Source organism: Apis dorsata, unplaced genomic scaffold (genome assembly GCF_000469605.1).
Source record: "Apis dorsata unplaced genomic scaffold, Apis dorsata 1.3 scaffold_98, whole genome shotgun sequence".
Classification (NCBI taxonomy): domain Eukaryota; kingdom Metazoa; phylum Arthropoda; class Insecta; order Hymenoptera; family Apidae; genus Apis; species Apis dorsata.
This window is the reverse complement of record NW_006263396.1, coordinates 225,017-229,972: the sequence shown is the minus strand read 5'-3', so window position 1 is coordinate 229,972 and position 4,956 is coordinate 225,017.

Below are 4,956 nucleotides of genomic sequence, written 5' to 3'. Positions count from 1 at the left end.
TCCGTGGACGGTCGTTGTATCGTTTTTTTTGTTTTTTTATTTATCTTAATCTTATATAATATAACAATACAATATAAATATATAACAATAAATTCAATCAAAAATTAACAAATAAAATTATAAATAAATAAATAACATATATATATATATATATAATCTTAATCTTTGTTATATTATATTATATATTATATTGTATATTATATTGTTATATATATCTTATTTTTCTGTCAGTTCGGGAGGAGGGATATAAAATATTTGAAGGAATTCGGGGTAACGATCGTGGAAAGGAGATTTTTTTTTTGTGAATGAAAAATTCCGTGGACGGTCGTTGTATCGTTTTTTTTGTTTTTTTATTTATCTTAATCTTATATAATATATAATATAATATAAATATATAACAATAAATTCAACCAAAAATTAACAAATAAAATTACAAATAAATAAATAACATATATATATATAATCTTAATCTTTGTTATATTATATTATATATTATATTGTTATATATATCTTATTTTACTGTCATTTCGGGAGGAGGGATATAAAATATTTGAAGAAATTCGGGATAACGATCGTGGAAAGAAGATTTTTTTTTTTATGAATGAAAAATTCCGTGGACGTTGTATCGTTTTTTTTGTTTTTTCATTTATCTTATTTTGTCAGTCAGTTGAGAGGAGGGATATAAAATATTTGAAGGAATTCGGGGTAACGATCGTTAAAGAGCCATTTAACGATTCGAACAGCGATGTGTTTCGGGGTTGGCGTTCCGCGAACAATGAAGCGAGGCAATTTTGTGACAAAGTAGTGGACGAGATGGTCGCGGGGTCTACGCTACGCGAAAACTATTGTCGTAACGGCGACAATACGGGGGTGGAAAACGCATTCCGACCGCCGTATGATGCATTGTACACCCTCCAGTTGTTAGAAACTCCCCTTTAACCATCCGCTTGGCTAGCCGTAAGCGTCCACAAAATTTTCACCCCGAAAATCTGAATCACGCTAATCGCGCGAATTCTGCTTCTGATTCTTCGATCGAAATTAAAATTAAACTTTTACTATTCGAATTATTATATTAATTGTAACTTTATCGTGTTCGTTAAAGATATCAAAGAAAAATGAAATTTCATTTATGGAATTAATGGAAAAAATCCTGCTGTTCAAAAGTTTTGAATTGAAATCAAAGATTTTTATTATCTGAATTATCGTCCATTAAAGATACCAAAAATAAAATTTCATTTCATTTATCAGTTAACGGGAAAAATCCTTCCGTTCAAAAGTCTTGAATTGAAATCGAAGAGAAACAGAACTTTTATTACCCGAATTATTACATTATTATCCATTAAAGACACCAAAAATAAAATTTCATTTCATTTCATCCGTCAACAGGAAAAATTCTTCCTTTCGAAAGTTTTGAATTGAAATCGAAGAGAAACAGAATTATATTATATTATCGTCCATTAAAAAAGATATCAAAAATAAAATTTCATTTCATTTATCAGTTAACGGAAAAAATCCTTCCGTTCGAAAATCTTGAATTGAAATCGAAGTGAAACAGAATTTTTACTATCCAAATTATTACATTATTATCCATTAAAGATACCAAAAATAAAATTTCATTTCATTTATCCGTCAAGGAAAAAAATCCTGCTGTTCGAAAGTTTTGAATTGAAATCGAAGTGAAACAGAATTTTTACTATCCAAATTATTACATTATTATCCATTAAAGATACCAAAAATAAAATTTCATTTCATTTATCCGTCAACGAGAAAAATCTTTCCATTTGAAAGACTTAAATTGAAATCGAAGAGAAACAAAATTATTACATTATCGTCCATTAAAAAAAAATACTAAAAATAAAATTTCATTTCATTTCATCCGTCAACGGGAAAAATTCTTTCTTTTGAAAGTTTTGAATTGAAATCGAAGAGAAACAGAACTTTCATTACCCGAATTATTACATTATTATCCATTAAAAAAGATAGCAAAAATAAAATTTCATCTCATTTATCCGTCATCGAGCGAAATTCTTCTGTTCAAACCTTTTCCAATAAATTTTCGATCCGTTAAGAAAACATACGCTCGAATCAAATATCAAATTACATAATTTCGCGATAAAACTTAGCGGGAAAGAGCTTGCGGGGATCGATGAGGATCGTTTGAGGAAAATCGATAAAAATTTCACGGCGGGCCGAGAGCAGGGCGTTTTTCAACGATTTCGTCCGACAAAGTGTTTTTTCATCGGTGAAACGGATGCGATCAATGCGCGATCATCCGGCCCAGTTATTGGGCAAATAGGAAAGGGAGATGCAGACGTAAATGTCCCACGAGAACGTCCGCCACGCCATACAATGAAGATTTATTCGGTTCCGATGTAACGGCGCGTCCATGCGTCGCGCCGATAAATTACTAGATCGCCGCGGCTGACAAACTGTACTTTTTTTTTTTTTTTATCAAAAATTGGAAGCCACGAGTTGTATTGTCGCATGTACAACTAGTCTCATGTTTGGAAACATCATTTTTTGGAATTTCATTATTTTTTTAATTTTCTCGTAAATAAATTTGATCGATACGATAAAAAAAAATTTCGATCGAATTTTTTTTTATCGTATCGATCAAATTTCGAAGACGAGAGTTATTCTTGCGTGCAAAAGAAGGTCTTTTGTGTACAGAAATTGATTATCTCTATCATCTTTTTTTTTGTTAATTTTCTCGTAGATAAATAAATTTCGATCGAATTGTTTTTTATCGGTCAAATTTCGAAGACGGGAGTTATTCTTTCGTGCAAAAGGAGGTCTTTTGTGTACAGGAATTGATTATCTCTATCATCTTTTTTTTTGTTAATTTTCTCGTAGATAAATAAATTTCGATCGAATTTTTTTTTTATCGGTCAAATTTCGAAGACGAGAATTATTCTTGCGTGCAAAAGAAGGTCTTTTGTGTACAGAAATTGATTATCTCTATCATCTTTTTCTTTTTTAATTTTCTCGTAGATAAATAAATTTCGATCGAATTTTTTTTTTTTCGGCCAAATTTCGAAGACGAGGGTTATTCTTGCGTGGAAAAGAAAGTCTTTTGTGTACAGAAATTGATTATCTCTATCATCTTTTTCTTTTTTAATTTTCTCGTAGATAAATAAATTTCGATCGAATTTTTTTTTTATCGGTCAAATTTCGAAGACGAGGGTTATTCTTGCGTGGAAAAGAAAGTCTTTTGTGTACAGAAATTGATTATCTCTATCATCTTTTTTTTTTTTAATTTTCTCGTAGATAAATAAATTTCGATCGAATTTTTTTTTTATCGGTCAAATTTCGAAGACGAGGATTATTCTTGCGTGGAAAAGAAGGTCTTTTGTGTACAGAAATTGATTATCTCTATCATCTTTTTTTTTTTTAATTTTATCGAAAGAAAATTTTGGAAATTTTGGAAAATTATCGATTTTTTTTTATCATTGATCCTTTGATATTCCACGAATGAATATAGTGGCGTGAAAGTTTTACAATTGTACAAAAGTTGTTCAATTTCTAGCATTCAATTTCTAAAATTTCCACGGATACATACTTTTTCTTATTTCTAATCATTTAGAATCTTCAATATTTATAATCTTAGAGTCAAGAGATTGCAAAGGATTAATTCTATCGATTGGAAATTGTCGAATTTAAATAACAGTTCGAGAATAAAAAATTTGGTTTCTTTTCTCCGGGAAATTTTCCATTTCTAAAACGTTTTCATTATTTCTTTCATCGTTGAATTTTATAAAAAGAAGAAAGAAACGGGAAAGAAAGGAGGCAGTTGGAAGCACAAACGGTGAAAAAGAGCGAATCGTGCGAAAATAAAAGCGAGCTCGCTTAAACGAGAAACGGCCGACTTTTGGCCGAACCTTATTTTAAAGCCGTCAAATTTTTTTTCTTCCCAAATGGGATCCACTCGAATTCGCGAATAAAAATCGTATCAAACGAAAGGTACGCACGGTGAAAGAAACGAAAGGGCGACGAGTAAAATCGGACGAGATCGGATGGAAACAAAAAAGGCGTAAAGAGCCGGGCGAAAAAATAATAAATTTGCAACAAAAATAAATACAAAAAGAAATATACAAATACAAAAAGAAAGAGAGAGAGAGAGAACGTGCGCATTCCGTTTTGAAAAATTCTCGAAACGGTCGAAATGAAAGTTTTGTTGTTATTAAATTTAAAACAGAAAATTGACTTTTTTTTTTTTTCTCGTTATTGCTTTTAATGTAATCTCTTTCCATTTCGTATTTGTTTTGTATGGTTTCCGTTTTTTTCCGTATTAATCAACTATATATAACTGAAAAAATTCGCGAAGAACAGCGAATGTTTCATAACATAACAATCGACATTTGTATAGCTTCCAATTTTTCAGCTTCCGCTACATTTTTTGATTCGTTTTATTTCAACGCTGTTTTAATTTCACGTTCAAATTTCCTCGAAAAATTTTTTATCGTTCATTATACACGCAACAGTAAAATAAAAAACTATCCGTTTATCAAATTCAAATTAACGGTCAGAAGCTTTAAAAAAATCATTCATTGATTATAAATAGTGTCCTCGAATTATCAATCAATAGCCAAATTACGATCGAAGGTTTAAAAAAATCATTCATCGATTATAAATATTGTCCTTGAATTATCAATCAACAGCGAATTAAAAAACAATCATTCGCCAAATTCCAAAACTTTTATTCTTCGATTGATCGATCGAAGTTTTAAAAAAAATCAGTCCTCCTAATTATTTAAAATCTACTGATCGATCAACAACAAAGTAAAAAAAGTACCATTCGCCAAATTCTAAATTACAATCGAAGCTTTAAAAAAATCATTCACTGATTATAAACATTGTCTTCGAATTATCAATCAACAGCGAATTAAAAAACGATCATTCACCAAATTCCAAAAATTTTATTCTTCGATCGAAACTTTAAAAAAAAATCATTCACCC